Genomic DNA, 21,764 nt, shown 5'->3' on the forward strand with positions numbered 1-21,764 from the left:
CTCATCTTTTCTCATTATTTTGCTCTCTTTCAAAAAGTCATAACTTTAAAAAAATTTTTTGCTTCAGTTAGCCACATAAGAGCTTTTTTTTTGTGGGACAAGTTGTATTTTGCATTGGTACCACTTTGTGTACCATATAATTTATTGAAAAGCTTTTAAAAATTTCTAATTTCGAAGAAATGAAATATTCTCTAAAATATTCCTTCTGTAAATTGAATATTATCATGCACAATAGGGTATGTCCCTGCTTAGCTTGACAGGATCAACACCAATTTATTAGTCACAGAATTGGTATGATAGATAGATAGATAGATAGATAGATAGATAGATAGATAGATAGATAGATATAATTGGATGTAAGGATTGTGTACTACCCTACAGCCACCCGGAAGTGGCTTTGCTTTACCATGAGGACTAAGGGCTCTTTCATATGGTGATATTCAATTATGGTCTATGAAATATGCATCATCTTCATGGATGAAAATTGTGCATATTGCATTTTTTTGTGCGTGTATTAATTGCCTTTTTCACACATGCGGTAAGTACCAATCCCATTGACTTCAATGGGCTATTTTGGTTAATAATACAGACCAAAATAAAACATGCTGCATTTTTGTTCCATATGTGTAGATATGCACATGGAAAATGCATGTCCAGGGAGAAATAGGGTGACGTCATCATCAGTGGATGGGCAGTAGGAGAGCTCCAGTAAGGTAACTTCTTACCCCTTTCAATTGGACCTCCTGTTGCTACATACAACCTCTATGGTCCTCTCAGAGTGAAGACACTTTATTTGAAGGGCTTTACGGCCCCATCTGAAGTGTCTTCCGGCCTACTGCGACCTAGTGAAGAAGCTGAAGCTGCGGGCTAAATTTGCGTGGTGCAGCCGCCCGCAGCGGCAATCTGGAGCTCTGGGAGCCAGGAAATCGACCAGCAGAGCCATGTCAGAGGCCCCCTGACCTAGAGGAACCGCTGAGGAGGTCACCTAGAAGGCCCAGAGGCCTGGAAATAGTGGCCTGAAAGCTGCTAGGAGAGCCTGCAATTCAATAACCTGAGAGGAAAGCAGGCCATGCTCTAACCCCCCACCATACATGAAAGCATTAGGGACCCCAGGGAGAGACCTGCCTGCTCTCCAACATCAAATTACTACCCTAAAAACATGTGTATCAATCTGTCTTTCCATGGCCACACGGCAGTAGGTTACAGCCACCTGCATGGCAAGCGTTACAAAACATGAAATCTCCTGACACTGCCCAGATAGGGTGCAACAGTAAATTCGCATTGGCAGTAGTGTCCCTGACAGCATCTGAGGAACACATCTGAGGGACGTAGATCACAGCAACACCAACCACACAGACAAGACTGCTAGCCCACAGAGTTAACCCTGAAACAACAGAATACCGATACACAAGCAAAACGTCTGACACCAAAAGACAACAGACACTTGAAAAAGACCAAGCAAGGAGGCCAGAAGCACAATGGAACCTGTCAAAGGCACCTAGCTCACTGTCTCCGATTATACAAAAAGGCCTAGCTCAAGAAAAACTCACATGGAACAGTGCATACAAAGAAATATCCAAAAGCAAACAACCAAAATGAGAGGCACAAGCACTAAGACCATGCCTAAAATGTCAGTGACCCCAAAGACGCCTGACCCTCCCAATGGTCCAGAAGAAACAAACACCAGGCACAAGCAAACAAACTGAGCACCACGCAACAGATAAGCAGACCCCAAACCTTCCTCTAGGCCTAGATATATACCCAATTGCAGCAGAAGTGGCAGCACACATGATAATACATAATACCTGACATACAAAAAAACATAGAACAAGCCCTGCAAGCCTCTTTTACTCAAATCTTTGCTGAACTATAGTCCAACTCTAAACAAAGCGATCAATATGACAACAGCAACAGAAATGGAAAAAGAACTCCGAGAGGCACTGAGCCTTGGATGCTACTGCAGAATAGAAAGAGTCCACCATGCAGGCCCAGAACCACAAAATGTCAGAGGGCCCTTAAAGTAAAGGCCAACGCAACAAAGATCACACCAAATAATCATGCCATCTCAAAAATTCCGACCTAAGGGGGGGCGTGACTAAGCCTACAGAGCGGGAAGTCGCATGGAGACTGTGCTCCGGAGCCAAGAGTAGATTTTGAGTACTTTGCAGGCTTTTGAGCAAGTACCCGTGCCAGAAAACTATCCGGATAAGCTTCCCAGCGGACGAGGATCATTCTGAGAGATTTCCCCACAAAATCGGTGAGGCGGGAGGATCGGGATACAGAGACCCCACGGAGCCGCGGTCTGGTCCCGGAGTGAGGAGGGGGAGCGGCAAGTGCAGAGGAGCGCATTACCGCTGTTACTCTGGTGTTAACTGCCACCGGGGACCTGCTGGGAACGGCACCTGCGGAGAAGAACGGAGGAGAGCTCCGCACACAGTGACAGCTCACAGGGTGCTTCCCTTCACTGCCCCGCGCTCGGAAGCAGCGGTAACCGGCTCGGAGAAGAGCATTAGCGTTCATCCTAACAGTGAGTAAGGGGGACCCCTGGAAAACCCTTTACCCAGTGGGGAGCTCTTCCCGAGCCACAAGTACCACAAGTACCACTATTTCCAATCTGTTCCCCTGCATCACTCTATTATAACCAGGCTTCCCGCCCGAATCTCCCGCCATCTCTCTCCCCCCCCCTTCTCTCCCCCTACTAAGTCTGCAGCCGTGAAGGGGAGTAGAAGTAATAGCTGCAAGAGGCAGCCTCCAGACAAAGCTGAAACTGTCACATTCACAGTATACCAAAGGCTATAAAAGGGTGCTACCCTAATTTTTCTGGAGCTGGTTACCCAGCTCCACAATAACTACAATTTTTTCTGCTCTTCACTGAGGAATACAGATGTGGATTTGCCTCCATTTTACCTCCTAAATAATTTTTACCGCCACGCAGCAGCATAACGGAAGCACAGATAGCCTACAGGCTTACAGTACAGTAAAACACCTTGCAGAGCTTTGCTCTAATTTTTTCCAGAACTGTCCTATGCAGGTCTATCTATAATACAATATTTTTGGACTCTTGATACAAGTCTGTCGCAATTATAAATTTGTATTCACCCTTGTTCTGAATGCTGAGTGAGATGGAGTGCTGAATGCAGGGCTCCGTCTGAGTGGCACCTTCGGGACCTGACCTACAGCTTCTTCTTATCCAGATATGGGGAAGATCGGCAGAGATAAAGGGGGAGACATTCAGAGTACCCCTAGACCACATAAAAATCAGGCAGATATGCAAAATACCTCAAAGACCGTAGCACCCGCTCTCCACGAGCCCCCTCTAAGACGGCGCAGGCACAGGAGAGTATTTCATACAACAGTAGAGAGGGAGAGGACGGGGCATCCACGGACGGAGAAGAAGGAGAAAACGTGTCCAGAGGATTTATGAGAGAGCTGTTCTCTCAAGCTTTGCAACCTTTAAAAACGGATTTGGGAGAAATTAAAGAAGACCTCCGACTCATGGGGCGCAGGGTGGAAGAATTGGAGGCGACGACCACCTCCTTAACAACTCATTCGCTTGAGATGGAGAAAACGCTGAGAGAGCACCATGACCAGATCAACAAAGCCCTGTTACAACAAGAAGACATCGAAAACAGAAACAGGCGCAATAACATTCGCATTAAAGGGCTCCCAGAGTCCTGGGCGCCGGACTGTTTAATGAAAATAGCCAAAGAACTTTTCAGCCTACTACTGGGTGAGGAAAGAGCTTCCGGCATCGCAATTGAGCGCATTCACCGAGCGCTCAGACCCCCTCCCCCTCCCTCGGACCCTCCTAGGGATGTTGTCTGTAAACTGCTCTCATTCCCAGACGCAGCAGCAATTTTAAAGGCAGCAAGACAACACAAAGACCTTGGCTATGCGGATACCCCGCTTCAATTTTATCAAGATCTGGCCCCTTCCACCCTGCTCAAAACGCAACTGATGCGCCCCCTACTGGAGGTCCTCAAAGAAAAAGGAATAAGATACGCGTGGCTGTTCCCCTTCGGGCTGGGAATAACCCACGCGGGTCAAAAAATTAATATCCGTTCCCCTGGTGATCTCCAACAGTGCTGGCAGATACTGGACATTCCACCTATGGATATCCCGAGTTGGTTGCCGATACCCGACCTCCCTAGATTCTCCAGCCTACCCGCTACAGAAGGCTGGACACCAGTTTGCAGCAACAAATCACCCAAAGGGAAAAAAAAGAAGTCCAGAGAAGAAGTGGACATGATGGACACTTGAATCAACTAGAGGTCTGCTAAAATTTTACTCTCTCCGTGAGGATGAGGGTTACTAACCACCCATGAACATTCTTACTCCCGATTCTTCTTCGTTGATAGTTGCACCAGTTGAAGATTTGATATTGTAGATATGTATGCGGCGGTGGGGCCCGACCCCTCTGGTCTGTGTGATCTGACCGGGCTGCAGAGGAGGCGGTGACTCGCTCAACCTTTCCCCGAGAGTCTGGGGGGGGGGTCTCCTCTTTAGCCCCTACGGTTACCTACAAGACCGTCAAGGTTTCCAGCTAGTTAAAACTTTTATATTATAGATAGATAGCATTTACTTCCAAGCTGTGTTTGCATTTCTGTTTGATTCCCGCTCATCTCTCGCTGGTATTTAAACCAGCCCCTGCCTGATTCCCCATCAATAGCCAGGGTCCGCGACCGTGCCTTTCGGACCAGGCCGTGGTTCTCTCTCCTAAGTACTCAGGTGTTGCTGTTGAGTTACCTGTTTGCAGCTCATACACCTAGCAACGAGAGCCTTATAAATCTTATAAACCTTACTTTTAATTTCATATATTGTATTATTTACCTGTCTGTCTGTGTAATAACCGTTTATTTTAAGTGTCTCAGTTCCTAGTGTATACTTACCTCTATATTTGCCTTCGTTCCCACCCCCATCCCCTCACCTTCCCGCATCCTATACCCTAGGTTGGTAGGAGGACCTCAGCACAAGACCGGGAACTCTACTAAGTAACCTTTTCTTCGAATCTCTTCCCTATAAGCAGTGCGACATGGATGACTTGAGAATAACTTCCTTCAATGTTCGGGGTCTCAACACGCCAGAAAAACGTCACCGAGTGGCTCTACTTCTTAAAAGATACGCCACGAAGATCCTTCTCCTCCAGGAAACCCACTACAAGGGGGATAGGTGCTTCGCGTTGCCAGGTAAGCAATTTGCCCAGTGTTTTCACAACACTTACACTGCCTCTGCCTCCAGGGGGGTCTCAATACTCTTTCACAAAACCCTCAGTTTCACCTGCAACTCGCAGTATACTGACGGTGAGGGTAGGGTCATGTTCTTGAAGGGGACCATTAACAACAAAAAAATTACAATTGCAAATCTGTATGCTCCCAACACTGATCAGGCTTCCTGGTTAATATCTCAGTTAGAAGTGCTCAAACACTTTGCAGAGGGCCAGATCATATTGGGAGGAGACATCAACGCCACCATTAATCCCATTCTTGACTCCTCCACCGGGCGATCCCAGTTACCCAGACTGAGATTGAGGAAACTTAATAAATGCCTACAGGATATGGGCCTAGTGGATGCCTGGAGACTTCTGTATCCAACAACGAAGGATTATTCCTTCTTTTCCCAGGTACACTTATCCTATCAGAGGCTTGATTACCTGTTTATTTCATCCGAATTTCTCACGGATTTGGTGGGGGCCGAGGTGGGTTCGGTTACAGTCTCCGACCACGCACCTGTACATGTAACACTCCGCTCTATACGTCAAGGCCCCAAGGAATGGAGATGGAGGCTCAATGCTACACTATTGGACTCAAAAGAAGAGACCATAAAACTAACTAACCAAGTGGAAGAGTATTTCCAACTTAACGCGGGAGGAGAGGTAGTATTACCCATAGTGTGGGAGGCCCATAAGGCTTATGTGAGAGGCTTGCTGATCGCTTTGGGCTCCAGAACAAAAAAAAATAAAACAAAAAGAAATAGATGATAAACTGGCGCAAATAGCCAAGATAGAGCAGCTAGCAAAGCTCTCGCAAACTAACTCCCTCATAGGTAAACTGTCAGAGCTAAGGAAGGACCTACGATTATGTCTCGATTCCAAATTTAATAAAAAACACCTTTACAGGAAGCATGTAGTATACGCACAAGGTAATAAAGGTAGTAAATATACATCTTCCTTAATTAAGAAAGCTCGGGCCAAAAGCACAATCCATGCCATCAAAACTGAGACCAATACAATGGTAACCTCAACTGAAGTTATCGCCAGACAATTCCAACTCTTTTACACGGATCTGTACAATCTACAGAGACAATCCCCAGAGGGGCCGACATCTAAAATTAAGGAGCAGATTGATTCCTTCTTAAGCAGTCTTACCTTACCGAAATTAAAAAAGGACGAAGCAAGAGAGTTACTAGAACCTGTGACGCAATCGGAGATAAAAGATCTAATTGCTTCCTGCCCACCCAATAAGAGCCCAGGACCTGACGGTTTAACCTTGACATATTATAAGACCTTTGAGTCTGCCTTGACCCCCAGAATGACGGATCTGTTCAATGCACTTCTTTCAGGGTCCAAACTACCCAAACAGGCACAGGAGGCGCATATAGCATTAATTCCCAAGGAAAATAAGGATCCTGCGCTCTGTGGGAGTTACAGGCCCATTTCTCTTATTAATCAGGACGTCAAACTGTGGGCAAAGCTACTGGCCAAAAGGTTAGAGAGATTTATACCAGCTTTGATCAGTGGAGAACAGGCGGGATTTGTGGGGGGGAGAGAGGGTAGAGACAACTGCCACAGGCTCCTCTATGCAGCACGATTTGCAAGGACCCAAAACGTCCCGCTAGCCTTCGTCGGAACCGATGCCGAGAAGGCATTTGATAGGGTCAGCTGGAACTACATGAAAAGCACCCTTCTTAATTATAACATCCCAGAGGAGTTTGTGTCCGCCATTTTCTCGCTGTATGAATCCCCCCACGCTAGACTTCGGGTTAACGAAGTACTATCACTCCCGTTTGACATTAAAAACGGCACTCGTCAAGGCTGCCCTCTCTCTCCCTCACTCTTCATATTGACGCTTGAGCCCCTCCTAGCACAAATCAGACAAGACCCCGACATTAGAGGCCTAAATGTAGGAGAGGACACTTTGTCCACCGCGGCTTTTGCGGATGACATAGTCTTCCTCATAACCAATCCCGAAAAAGGCTTTGCCAGGTTAGTTGAGACACTAAATGCATTTGGAGCATTTTCAAACTTTAAAATAAATTATAATAAATCCACCGTTCTCAACATCTCTATTCCCGTCTCTTGTTGCGAAAAACTTAGAGCAACATCTCCTTTTGCGTGGTCGGAGACTTACCTGGACTACCTTGGTATAAAAATTCCAAAGAAAACCAAAGACATTTACAATGTAAACTTCGCTCCGCTGCTGGACCAGGTGAAGAAGCTTTTAACCGAATACGACTTACCAATTATGTCCTGGTTCGGTAGGAGGAACATCTTGAAATCCTATGTCCTACCAAAAATTTTGTACAAAATTAGGATGCTTCCCATACACCTCCCGAGTAGCTTTTTTAAGTCTTTACGCTCAACTTTCGCGACATATGTGTGGAGGCATAAAAGACCAAGGCTGGCATACAGCCTAATGATTAAGAGGAAATCGGAGGGTGGTATCGGACTTCCTAACATACTCGATTATTATAAGGCTTCGCAGTTGAGTCATTGGCTGGATTTGGTCCTTCCGACCAAAAACAATTTGCTTCCTAAGCTAGCTTTGGCTCGGAATAGTGTGGTGCAACTGGAGGATCTATGGTATCCGAGTAGAAGTAACTATAGACAAAGGGACTTTTGTCCCCTCTTGAGAGGTCCATGCGAGGTATGGGACACGATGAGAAAGGAATTAGCCCCAGACCCATCTCCAATTTTCCCGTTAAGCACTATCCATAAAATATTAGAATTGCCATCTGACTCATGCAACGATTCGATCTGGGTAAAATTCCGGGAACATAAAATTGGTGATCTACAAGAGCTAGCTCACATTTCCCCCTCAGAGATTACACAAAGACTGATACCAAGCTGGTCCCCCTCCTTCCTCACGCTCGCTTCAGTAACCAAGACAATAGGAGACTTTCTCAAGAGCCATGGCACAGCCAGACCCTTAACCCCCTTCGAATGTACACTTAAACATATCGCGCCAAGGAATAGGAAAATCTCCCTGGTAAGGAAGCACTTTATCACTCCCCACAACCCGACAAAACCCACATTCATCTCCTCATGGGAAAAGGAACTGAACCTAACTCTCTCCCCTAGTGAAATTAAAGCGATTCTGAACACCTCACTCGGCCTATCCCCTTGTATTCTTGCTCAAGAATCTCATTATAAACTCCTGGTCAGGTGGTACAGGACACCGCAATGGCTCGCAGCATACAAATTATCACCTCAGGATTGTTGCTGGAGGTGTAAGGGGGAGGTGGGATCGTACCTCCACATCTGGTGGATGTGCGAAAAATTGAGACCCTTCTGGATGGGAGTGGGGAAGGTTCTGGAAAAGATAAAACCAGGATTTTTGCTCACGCCAGACATGGTGTTCCTCTGGAGGCCATCCCCATTATTCCACCCGAAAAGGGATAAGTTGATTGCTCTCCTGATAGATGCTGCAAAGGCCCTGATTCCTCTCTACTGGCAACGCGAGGCACCCCCCTCTCTGATGCAATGGAGAGACAAAGTAGATATGATCTACAATCTGGAAGAACTCTCAAGTTGGCACAACAACTCATACGATAAATTCATTAAAACCTGGTTTTCCTGGCGTGACCTGAGACTTCTCGACATCTTCTCTATCTAGCTTGACTACATATCCTCTAGACACTGCACCCCCTCCAAACACCCAACCTCCCTCCTTGATACCTCCCTCCCAGTCCCCTCCTCCTGTTCCCCCATGTCTTTGTCCTGTCCTGTTATGTCTGTTACAAGGCTTACTTTGGTGAGATACTCGCATATTGTCCTTGTCTGGTGTGTTCAATCGTAACTGTAGCCTAACAATCACCCTGGTATCTGTCAAGATGCATCACAGTCTTCTGATTTGTTTTATATCTTCTTATTCGAAATCTGTGTATTACGATATGTGATTAGCCTTATGTTATCTGATGTTGTCATATTTTAAAACTGAAAATTCAATAAAAACAGATTTAATAAAAAAAAAAAAAAATTCCGACCTAACCTAGTCTTGCTACAAGAGTCACACCTGTTAGAGAAAGAATTATATCACTTAAAAAAATCATGGGTGGGCATAGTAGTCGGATCATCGTCTGTGAACGGGAAAGCAGATGTCATTACTCTAACAAATCATTCCAGGGCACCCTGTTCATGGAAAACAGTGATAAAGAAAGCAGATTGTCCTATATGCTCAAACAAATAGAATGACTAATCCTCAATGATCCTGTGAACCAAAAAGTGGTCTCTGGAGATTGTGAGGTACTGAGGGGCGTAGTGGTGGACGGTCGCTACGTCGTCCCTAGGTTCCGGTACTATGCATAAGGGGACTGGAGGAAGGTCATGTCTCGCTCTCGGAGATATAAGAAACCAGGAGCGTAATGTGGTCTCTAGCAAGCAGTTGCTGGAGATCTGTATCTTTAAAAATATCCGGACCTGGTTTTTTTGGAATGGATGGCAGGTTAGTAGTGGGGCTGTCCATTCCACCTCCTCCACTCCAGGGTGTGGCGCGAGCTCAATCAGCCCAGGGGCTGAGGCTGAGCCAGTGTGCACATAATTAGCAGGTGCACAGACACAGGGGAGCGAAGATGGCTGCTGGACTCTGGCAGCCTGTGTGACTGGCTGGAGTTAGAAGCCCTGCTGTACGCTGCACCTGCTAAGTGCGACCTGATCAGGCCAGGATGGCCTGATAGCTGGATGTTGGGACTATTATTTGTTTGCCTGAAGCAAAGGTTGGACTGTTTATGTTGCTGTTATAAAGAATAAACGCAGGCCACGCCTGCTTTTGGACTGCATCCGCTGGTGTCCCGTCTCTGACTATCGCTAAATCCGCACACTACCGAGCTATCTCCCCACAAGATATAAACAGAGTAATGAACGCGCTAGAAAACCAAAGGGGAACATCACAACTAGTACGCAACAGAGGCAGAATCTGAAACCTCTCACAATAAATAGCTGACCTAAATGCTACATGGAGGTTTTTTATATCCTGATGGCAGGAAATATTCATTGTACTTACATGCGCACCAATCATGGTCATGCATTGACTATATTCTTTTATCGCAACATCTGGTACACAAACTGCAGGAAGCAGAAATACTAGACATAATAATCTCTGACCATGCACTAGTAATGATAAAGCTACAAAATAAATACCCAAAGGTCACCGATTTCATATGGAGATTCCCAGCCTTCTTAAGTTGAGATGAAAGCTTTCTAGCAGTACTTCAAATGGGATGACTAGATTACACGAACGATAACAAGGAACACATAGCAAACCCCACCCTATTCTGGGAAACAGTGAATGGGATATATGTCAAATCTACGCAAAAACATAAACACACACTATAATGAAGCAAGTCTCAAACTACGCAAAACATACACGACATTCCTGCAGACACAGAAAACACAAATCAAATAAAAATGGTATCTTGCTAAAGCTGATTTTGTTCTCTAGCTAGAAAGGAAAGAAACATTGCATCACAAATACCTTCAAGCCGAATTATACAAACACGGCAATAAAGCAGGCCAGCTACTGGCAAGACTAGCGAAAGGACAGCACCCCAACACACACATAACATTCATAATAGAGGGAAAAGGTCAAACACAAAAATACCCTAGGCAAATAAACACAATACTCCAGAAAAACTTTGAAACACAATATGAGGTCCAACAGGCAATAATACAATTATCCAATGGTAAAGCACCAAGCCTGGATGGATACCCTGGGGAATTTTATACGTTCCCCAAACCATGATATCTTGCACGCTAACAAATTTTTTCAACCAAATACTGCAAACCAGAAAGCAGTCTGACTAAGCCAACCTAGCACACATAAAACTAATCCCAAAACCAAACAAAAACATGCAACTCACAGAATCATACTGCCCAATATCACTTATCAACCAGGATATAAAATTATTGTTTAACTCATGACCGACAGACTCAGCAAACACATGACCTCACTAGTAGGCCCAGCACAGGTGGGGTTTCTGAAAGGCCGCTTGGCAGTCACAAACATCTGCAAAGTCCTGGCAACACTCGATGTCAAACAACAAGTGTGCCTAAATCATTCACCCCAATCTAAGAGGCACAGCCCACAGAATCATACAATCATAGAATGCTGGAATGGTAGAGTTGCAAGAGACCTCCAGGGTCATCTGGTCCAACCACCTCACCTGCTCAGTGCAGGATTCACTAAGTCATCCTAGACAGATATTTGTCCAGCCTTTGTTTAAACACTTCCATTGTAGGAGAACTTACCACCTCCTGTGGTAACCTGTTCCACTCATTGATCACCCTCACTGTCAAAAAGTATTTTCTAATATCTAATCTGTGTCTTCTCCCTTTCAGTTTCATCCCATTGCATCTAGACTTTCCTTGTGCAAAGGAGAATAGGGGTAATCTCTCTGTACTGTGACAGCCCTTCAGATATTTGTAGACAGCTATTAAATCTCCTCTCGGCCTTCTTTTTTACAAGCTAAACATTCCAAGATCCTTTAACCGTTCCTCATAGATTTGCAGACCGCTCACCATCTTGGTAACTCTTTTCTGAACTTGCTCCAGTTTGTCTATGTCTTTTTTAAATTGGGGTGCCGAGAACTGGACACAGTATTCCAGATAAGGTCTGGCTAAGACAGAGTAGAGGGGGATAATTACCTCATGTGATCTAGACTCTATGCCTCTCTTAATACATTCCAGAATTGTGTTTGCCTTTTTGGCTGCTGCATCACATTGTTGACTCATGCTCAGTCTATGATCTATTAGTATACCTAAGTCTTTTTCACGTGTGCTGCTGCTTAGCCCAATTCCTCCCATTCTGTATGTGCTTTTTTCATTTTTTCCCCCAGATGCAGGACTTTGCATTTCTCCTTGTTAAATACCATTCTGTTAGTCACCACCCACTGTTCAAGCTTTTCTAGTCATCAGCAAATTTGATCAGTTTACCATCAATTCCCTCTTCTAAATCATTTATTAAAATGTTGAACAACACTGGGCTTAGGACAAAGCCTTTTAGTACCTCACTTAATACATTCTTCCACTTGGATGTGCAGCCATTTATGACCACTTTTTGAGTATGATCACTCAGCCAGTTGTGAATCCACCTAACAGTTATCTTGTCAATCCCATATTTGGTCATTTTTTTCAATAAGTATGCTTTGAGATACTCTGTCAAATGCTTTAGTAAAATCAAGCTATACTATATCCACTGCATTTCCCTGATCATACCCAGTAGGTGATTCTGTCATAGAAGGAAATTAGATTCGTCTGGCATGACTTGTTAATTAGTCCATTATATCCAAGTACTTGCATATATGCTGTTTAATCATTTGTTCAAAGATCTTTCCTGCTATAGAAGTCAGGCTCACAGGACTGTAGTTTCCTTGATCCGCCATCTTCCCTTTTTTGAAGATAGGGACAACATTTGTCCTTTTCCAATCTTCTGGGACTTCTCCTATTTTCCAGGAATTATCAAAGATCATAGCAAGTGGTTCAGCAATTACCTCCGCTGCTTGCTTTAATATCCTAGGATGTAATTTATCTGGATCTTGAGACTTAAATTCATTTAACTTAGCTAAGTGTTCCCTCACCATCTCTCTGCTTATAGATAGCCTGCATTCTTTTATTGCCCCAATAGCACATGGAAGATCAGTTTATGTTCCATCTACTTTCTGAGAGAAAACAGATACAAACTAGGAATTCTTAACCAATTCGCTCTTTTCCTCTTGTAAGCATTCAATAGCATGTTTGACTTTCTTTTGCTTTTCACACCCCCCAGAGGTTTTGGGCCTCTGTTGCAAGCCTCAATTCATTATTAGCTTTAGCTTTTCTGACACTTTTGCTACAGTTTCTGCAGACCGCATTATATTCTTCTTAGATATATTCTCCCCTCTTTCCATTTGATAAACATATTTTCCTTAGTTTTTAACATATGTGCAAGTCCTGTGTTTATCCATCCTGGTCTCTTTAAATCCTTCCCATTCTTCCTTCTTTTAGGGATTGTTAACAATTGTGCTTTGAAAATCTCATTTCGCAATATTTCCCAACCTTCTTGGACATTTCTGTCCTTAAAGGGGTTGTCCCGCGCCGAAACGGGTTTTTTTTTTTTTTCAACCCCCCCACCCGTTCGGCGCGAGACAACCCCGATGCAGGGGTTAAAAAAAGAACACCGGAGAGTGCTTACCTGAATCCCCGCGCTCCGGTGACTTCTTACTTACCTGCTGAAGATGGCCGCCGGGATCTTCTCCCTTGGTGGACCGCAGGGCTTCTGTGCGGTCCATTGCCGATTCCAGCCTCCTGATTGGCTGGAATCGGCACGTGACGGGGCGGAGCTACACGGAGCCGGCATCCTGCACGAGCGGCCCCATTGAGGAAAGAAGAAGACCCGGACTGCGCAAGCGCGGCTAATTTGGCCATTAGACGGCGAAAATTAGTAGGCTCCATGGAAACGAGGACGCTAGCAACGGAGCAGGTAAGTGAAAAACTTCTTATAACTTCTGTATGGCTCATAATTAATGCACAATGTACATTACAAAGTGCATTAATATGGCCATACAGAAGTGTATAGACCCACTTGCTGCCGCGGGACAACTCCTTTAAGAACATCCAGCCATTTAATTCTTTCTACCCTCTTTTTGAGTTCATTAAAATCTGCCTTTCTGAGATTCCCAACAAATGTCTGGATAGTTGAAATCTCCCATAATCACTATGTCATGCTTTTTGAGAGCTTGGCCATCTGATGTAGAAAGAGTTCATCAATATCTTTTGCTTGTCCAGGTGGCCTACAGTAAATGCCTATAATAGCATCCTTTCTGTTGTTATCTCGTTTTATTCTTATCCAAACAGTTTCTACAGAACTGCCATACTCTGAAGCTTTAATCTCTGGTGGAGATTAATGTTTTCCTAAAATACAACGCAGTACCTCTTCCCCTTTTTTAGGTCTGTTTCTTATAAATAAGTTGTATCCTTCAATCCTTGTATTCCAATCATGTGTATCATTCCACCAATTCTACTATCATTGGATGCAGAAAAAGCATTTAATACGAATTCTGAGAGATTCAAAAGCTCGCGACAAAATCATGTATTTTTGTTAGTCATTAAAAGGTATCATATCTACAGGATTACTTGGTTTCTTTTGCTGGGACCAATCACATAATGTAAACTGGGGCTGGCTGAACTTGGTGCCAAACAAAATGAACATTGCAGGAGCTTTTAGAACTTACATTTACAGCCTATACTGCAACCCCAGAGCCAGAATACATAGGCCTGGCTTTTTGTCAACCCCATTTGAACTCAACAAGGGCACAAGACATAGTTGCTCGCTATCACCCCTACTATTTGACCTGGTACTAGAGCCACTAGTCAAAAGATTGACTGAGTCAGATGTGTAAAACGGCAAATATAGGCTCCACAAATTGAAGCTTACCCTATTCACAGATGACATTCTACTGTTTCTAGAACACCCAGAAATGCATCTGAAGCCACTATTAAAAATGATAACCGAATACGAGGCCTTCTTGGGCTATAAAATAAACCCCCTAAAAAGTGAAATACTAGAACTAGGCTTGCCTTGTCCCACTACACTATGGACATCACTTGGTTGTCCGACCAGCATAGCAAAAACCTTTTTCACATATTTAGGCATCAAAATAGGAAAGATGTCAAGCTCCATCTACACGTTAAACTATCCACCACTATTTGATAGAATAAAGAAAGAACTAAAGCAATGGCTACATTTGCCAGTATCCCTATTGGGGCGATGCCTTCTCATAAAAATTATGAGCTCTGTAAAACTACTATATCCAATGCAGACAATCCCCCTACTGCTTAAACACAGATATGTGACGTGCCTAAACTCGGAATTCACTTAATTTATTTGGATAGATAGAAAACCTTGCACTCAAAAAGCTTATGCTGGACAAAGGAAGGGGGGGTGGGGGAATAAACTTTCCAAATATAAAAAGTTACAACATAACGTGCCTATCCTGCCACATAGTAGATTGGATAAAGAAGACTGATGTGTACTTCTGCAGAGAAATTGAATCCAACCTAGTTCCCCCCCCCCCCCCCCCCCCCCCCCTTGGACAGCCTATGCCACTCTCCCAGCAGACATAAAAAAATCCCAGCTACTAAGAGACACCATAATCACTTGGAGGGAATTGAGAAAGGCCTACAGCCTTCCCCGTCCTCGTATCTAAGAATATGCCCCTGGTAGGTCACCCCTAATTTTAGAGGCCAAGCTTCTTTGAAGCTTGAACACGATATGCAAACATGTTCAGAGCAAGGTGTGGAGAGAGTCATTTTTCAAAATAATGCACTAAGCCATATATGGTTTCAACATCCCAGCCGTGGCAACAAATCCTGATCGACTGGTAAAGTGCCTTAAATGTGGCTTGTCTGCCCCAGACTTTGAGCATGGCATATGGTCAGGCACACAAATGAACCTATTCTGGGGATCTATAGCACAATACATCCAAACTAAATGGAAGATAAATATAGGTGTTAACAGGCTCTTCCTACTTTTCCATGTAGAACTGCAACAGACAACAGACATGACCAAACAACAACCCATCCCACTATTTGTGCATGTATTCCTCCTAGCTGCCAAATGTACAATCCTAAAACACTGGCTCTCACAGACGCTCCCCGAGGAAGCAGAAGTGGTGGCCCAACTCACTCACATAATGACCATGGAAAGAATTAAAGTAGAGAGGCATAAAGAAAGTGGTGCAAAAATAAAAAAAAGCACTTGAAAAAATGGAAGGGATTTCTCACTTCCCACTTCTCAGAAATGGAAATATCCACTACAGTAACCCACTTTAGATATACAGAATGGTACCTAGTGGAGGAATTGAGGGGAACGTTGGGCAGGCTAGTCGTCAGCAGAGAGAAAGCACGGGGCGGGGAACCCCAACCATAAGGCAAAACAGCCTCTGGTCTGTTTCATGTAGTAGACATATTTACTTCACTTACCCTCACCCCAACCGTTTCTTATGCAAACCCACTACCCCCTCACCAGACCCCAAAGAGTGGATCAAGGGCAGTATGAGTAAAGACTGTTCTGAAACTACCACATGATAAACAGGACAAGATGCTACTGTTTCAGCACCCAAAAAACAAACAATGTAGAAATGAAGTAAAGAAACGAAAAGTTGATGGCAGGAATATAATGTAAGAACTATTATTAAGGGAAATTTACTGCTAGGACCTTCCAAACTAATAAAATTAAAAAATACCTTTTATTAAATTCCTTTAAAAGAAGAACAAAACAAATACAAACAAATAAGGGGAAGATTAGGATTAAGAAGGCCACTAGTGACTAGTGACCAAACAGGTTGGAGTCGTATAATAGGACTCAACCTTAAAAAACGACAGCAACCGCCACTTCTGAAATATGAACAATGGGAAATCGAGTCATGTGATGAAGCTCAATTGATGTACAACATTGATCATAGATCCAGAAAAGTGATCAAATAAAGTAGAATCACTCTAAATCTGGTATCCTAATGTGCGTCGTATAATGGGAAGGACTTGCACATAAGGAGTTTGCTCTTAAAGCAAAAATGCGCGTTACCCAACGCGTTTCTCCCAACAGGTGGGTTCCTCAGGGGTTACAATGCGCTAGTTCCAACCAAAAGGTTGGGTTGTGGCTAAATTTTTATAAAGTGTGGAAGCCACACATAGTCCAGGACTGATAATCATGGACCAGTGGTCGCCAAAATGATCTGTCTCTAAATATAAATGCAATGCAGCGAAGAATTCCAGTGCACCGCAATTTACAAAAGTCAGAAAAGAATGACCTATGACGTGGCAATGATGGTCACGGTAATGGTCATTAAGAGGACAAAATTATCCTCAAAGTACAAGATGAGATCAAAAAGAGATATATAAGCCGTCAGATGCTATCAATAACTTAAGCCCTTAAAGTCCTCAAGATAGATTTGCAGCTACCTAACTGATAAGAAACTATCTGAAGTTGCTAAATAGACTGATAATGCAACTCGAGTGAGTAGCTGACATGCCGCCGTTTTGTCTTTATTTTCTTTGATTTTAAGTTCTTTGTCCTGACCTAGGGGCTAGTCCCCTTCAGCTACTCACTCGAGTTGCATTATCAGTCTATTTAGCAACTTCAGATAGTTTCTTATCAGTTAGGTAGCTGCAAATCTATCTTGAGGACTTTAAGGGCTTAAGTTATTGATAGCATCTGACGGCTTATATATCTCTTTTTGATCTCATCTTGTACTTTGAGGATAATTTTGTCCTCTTAATGACCATTACCGTGACCATCATTGCCACGTCATAGGTCATTCTTTTCTGACTTTTGTAAATTGCGGTGCACTGGAATTCTTCGCTGCATTGCATTTATATTTAGAGACAGATCATTTTGGCGACCACTGGTCCATGATTATCAGTCCTGGACTATGTGTGGCTTCCACACTTTATAAAAATTTAGCCACAACCCAACCTTTTGGTTGGAACTAGCGCATTGTAACCCCTGAGGAACCCACCTGTTGGGAGAAACGCGTTGGGTAACGCGCATTTTTGCTTTAAGAGCAAACTCCTTATGTGCAAGTCCTTCCCATTATACGACGCACATTAGGATACCAGATTTAGAGTGATTCTACTTTATTTGATCACTTTTCTGGATCTATGATCAATGTTGTACATCAATTGAGCTTCATCACATGACTCGATTTCCCATTGTTCATATTTCAGAAGTGGCGGTTGCTGTCGTTTTTTAAGGTTGAGTCCTATTATACGACTCCAACCTGTTTGGTCACTAGTCACTAGTGGCCTTCTTAATCCTAATCTTCCCCTTATTTGTTTGTATTTGTTTTGTTCTTCTTTTAAAGGAATTTAATAAAAGGTATTTTTTAATTTTATTAGTTTGGAAGGTCCTAGCAGTAAATTTCCCAAAGTTTTGACTGGGATTAGCTGCCCTTGTAAATTTTAAGAACTATTATTAGCATTGACATTTGTCCAAGTAAGATGTTATTTTCCATGGAAAAAAAAGATCCTGCGTTATCAATATTTAAATTGTTGCAATTAGTTATTACTAGAGATGAGCGAGCATACTCATCCGAGCTTGATGCTCGTTCGAGTATTAGGGTGTTCGAGATGCTCATTACTCGAGACGAGCACCACGCGGTGTTCGAGTCAGTTCCATTTCCTTCCCTGAAAAATTTGCGCCATTTTCTGGCCAATAGACTAGCAGGGAAGGCATTACAACTTTCTCCTTTGGCGTTCCAGCCCTATCCCACCCCCCTGCAGTGAGTGGCTGGAGAGATCAAGTGACCACCGAGTATATAAAGTAGCGCCGCCCGCGGCTCACCACAGACGCATGCTGGCAGAGATTAGGGAGAGTGCTGCTGCTGCTGGTATAGGGATAGTGTTAGCCTCTGCAAGAACCCCAACGGTCCTTCTTAGGGCCATAGCTCACCTAGTGCACTACTGTTGTGGCTGCTTGGAGCAGTTCTGCACTTGTTTTTTTTTTTTTTTTGTATATCGGGCGTGCAGCCCCATTACAGCTATAGCGTTCTCAGGCTGCAGTCTGTACTACGTAGTGTAGGGGAAGTATTGGTGAGGCAGGGACAGTGGTAGGGTGGAATCCTGTCTACAACAATCCCAACGCTCCTTCTTAGGGCTACCTGTGCATTTAACTTCGTGGTTGCTGGGAGTTGTAGTACCTCAGCATTGCACAGCAAGGCCTGAGTTCAGCCTTCAGTTACATTTTTTCCTGGGTACAGTTAGCGTAACGTAAGTGCTCTCTGCCTGCAAGTGCACGCCAAGAAAGCACTAATTTTTTTCGCTCTGTGTTACCAGTCAGTTGCCGCCACAGTGTACGGTTCCAGACAGCCATAGATGGAAAGTCCAATACACGCTCCATTGCCTGCATTGCATTGAAAAAAAAACAATTTTAAAAAAGAAATCCTTTTTACGGCTGCTTGTAACCCAGTGCATATTACTGCGTGACCTGTGGACTTCAGGTGCATCACAACTGCATACTGCACAGCTAGTCCTGCCTGCATCCTTCCTTATAATTTATCTCTGGCTTCATTTTGCATTGTATAACCGCTGGCAGCCACCAACTGCGCGGCAATAATTCACAAAAATTTTTACATCGCTCACTGTCTGCTCGATTCTTAATCCACCATGCTGAGGGGTAGGGGTAGAGGACGTGGACGCGAGCGAAGACGTGGAGTTCCAAGTGAGGGTATGTGTATAGGCCGAGTTCCTGGTCCAGGCGAATCACTGCCGGCTGCTGCGGGAGTAGGAGAGAGTACAGTTTCTGGGGTCCACAGCTTCATATCACAATGTTTGGGTCCACGTCGTAGACCTTTATTAAAAAACGAGCAGTGTGAGCAGGTCCTGTCGTGGATTCCAGAAAGTGCATCCGGCAATCTATCGACCACCCAGTCTTCTACGCCGTCCACTGCTGCAACTCTGAATCCTCTGGCTGCTGCTCCTCCTTCCTCCCAGCCTCCTCACTCCATGAAAATGACACATTCTGAGGAGCAGGCAGACTCCCAGGAACTGTTCTCGGGCCCCTGCCGAGATTGGGCAACAATGGTTCCTCTCCCATCGGAGGAGTTTGTCGTGACCGGTGCCCAACCTTTGAAAAGTTCCTGGGGTCCGGGGGATGAGGCTGGGGACTTCCGGCAACTGTCTCAAGAGCTTTCAGTGGGTGAGGAGGACAATGACGATGAAACACAGTTGTCTATCAGTGAGGCAGTAGTAAGGGCAGTAAGTCCGAGGGAGGAGCGCACAGAGGATTCGGAGGAAGAGCCGCTGGACGATGAGGTGACTGACCCCACCTGGTGTGATAAGCCAACTGAGGACAGGTCTTCAGAGAGGGAGGCAATTTCAGCCACAGGACAGATTGGAAGAGGCAGTGGGGTGGCCAGGGGTAGAGGCAGGGCCAGAGAGAATAATCCACCAGTTGTTTCCCAAAGCACCCCCTCATGCCAAGCCACCGTGCAGAGGCCAAGGTGCTCAAAGGTGTGGCAGTTTTTCACTGAGACCGCGGACGACCGACGAACAGTGGTGTGCAACCTTTGTCGCGCCAAGATCAGCCGGGGAGTCACCACCACCAGCCTCACCACCACCAGCATGCGCAGGTATATGATGGCCAGGCACCCCACAAGGTGGGACGAAGGCTGTTCACCGCCTCCGGCTAGCGCCACTGCCTCTCCCCCTGGGCCCCAAGCTGCCACTGAGATCCAACCCACCTCTCACGACACAGGCACTAGCGTCTCCTGGCCTGGACCCACGCCCTCACGTCCGCTGTCCTCGGCCCCATCCAGCAATGTCTCTCAGCGCAGCGTCCAGCTGTCGCTAAGAGAATCGTTGGACCAAAAGCGCAAGTACGCCGCCACGCACCCACACGCTCAAGCTTTAAATGTTCACATAGCCAAATTGATCAGCCTGGAGATGCTCCCGTACAGGCTTGTGGAAACTGAGGCTTTCAAAAACATGATGGCGGCGGCCCCACGCTACTCTGTCCCCAGTCGCCACTATTTTTCACGGTGTGCCGTCCCAGCCCTGCACGACCACGTATCACACAACCTTGTATGTGCCCTCACCAACGCGGTTACCGGCAAGGTCCACTTAACAACGGACACGTGGACAAGCACAGGCGGGCAGGGCCACTATATCTCCCTAACGGCACATTGGGTGAATTTAGTGGAGGCTGGGACCGAGTCAGAGCCTGGGACCGCTCATGTCCTACCCACCCCCAGAATTGCGGGCCCCCGGATCCGTGCTGGTATCTTCAGCGGTGTATGCCACCTCCACTAAACCACCCTCCTCCTCCTCCTTCTCCAACGCAACCTCTACCTCGCAATCAAGACATGTCAGCATCAGCACGTCGCCAGCAGTTGGTGTGGCGCGGCGAGGCAGCACAGCGGTGGGCAAGCGTCAGCAGGCCGTGCTGAAACTACTCAGCTTAGGAGAGAAGAGGCACACGGCCCACGAACTGTTGCACGGTCTGACAGAGCAGACCGACCGCTGGCTTTCGCCACTGAGCCTCCAACTGGGCATGGTCGTGTGTGACAACAGCCGTAACCTGGTGGCAGCTCTGCAGCTCGGCAGCCTCACGCACATGCCATGCCTGGCCCACGTTTTTAATTTGGTGGTTCAGCTGTTTCTGAAAGGCTACCCAATCTGGTCAGACCTCCTCGGCAAGGTGTGCCAGGTCAGCGCACATTTCCGCAAGTCCAACACGGACGCTGCCACCCTGCGGACCCTGCAACATCGGTTTAATCTGCCAGTGCACCGACTGCTTTGCGACGTGCCCACACGGTGGAACTCTATGCTCCACATGTTGGCCCGGCTGTATGAGCAGCGTAGAGCTATAGTGGAATACCAACTCCAACATGGGCGGCGCAGTGGGAGTCAGCCTCCTCAATTCTCTACAGAGGAGTGGGCCTGGATGGTAGATATCTGCCAGGTCCTTGGAAACTTTGAGGAGTCTACCCAGATGGTGAGCGGCGATGCTGCAATCATTAGTGTCACCATTCCCCTGCTATGCCTGTTGAGAAGTTCCCTGCAAAGCATAAAGGCTGAC

Source organism: Eleutherodactylus coqui, chromosome 7, assembly GCF_035609145.1.
Source record: "Eleutherodactylus coqui strain aEleCoq1 chromosome 7, aEleCoq1.hap1, whole genome shotgun sequence".
In the NCBI taxonomy this organism is placed as follows: domain Eukaryota; kingdom Metazoa; phylum Chordata; class Amphibia; order Anura; family Eleutherodactylidae; genus Eleutherodactylus; species Eleutherodactylus coqui.